Source organism: Gavialis gangeticus, unplaced genomic scaffold (genome assembly GCF_001723915.1).
Source record: "Gavialis gangeticus isolate Ggan-Ray unplaced genomic scaffold, GavGan_comp1, whole genome shotgun sequence".
Taxonomy (NCBI): Eukaryota; Metazoa; Chordata; order Crocodylia; family Gavialidae; genus Gavialis; species Gavialis gangeticus.
The window spans coordinates 49,155,721-49,156,002 of record NW_017729004.1 but is presented as its reverse complement, the minus strand read 5'-3'; positions in this window follow the sequence as shown (position 1 = coordinate 49,156,002).

Genomic DNA, 282 nt, shown 5'->3' with positions numbered 1-282 from the left:
AAATAGCTGCCAGGCCCTGCATTCTGCTCATAAAATCAGGGTTGCAGCTACCCTGAATTGGGTAAGTCCCTAACTATACTAAATAGGAAAACCCCCTGTCCCTCAACTCACCTCTTCTCTGACACTGAATGTTGTAGCCCAAACTTCCTTTAATAACACTGATCATTTCACTCCCTCTGCAGATTTCTTCAGTGGTTTCCTGCCCTTTCCTGGATCAAATCAAAGACTCAACAAAATACCATCCCTATCTTCATTTTAAGCTGTTTTTTTGTCCACACATCC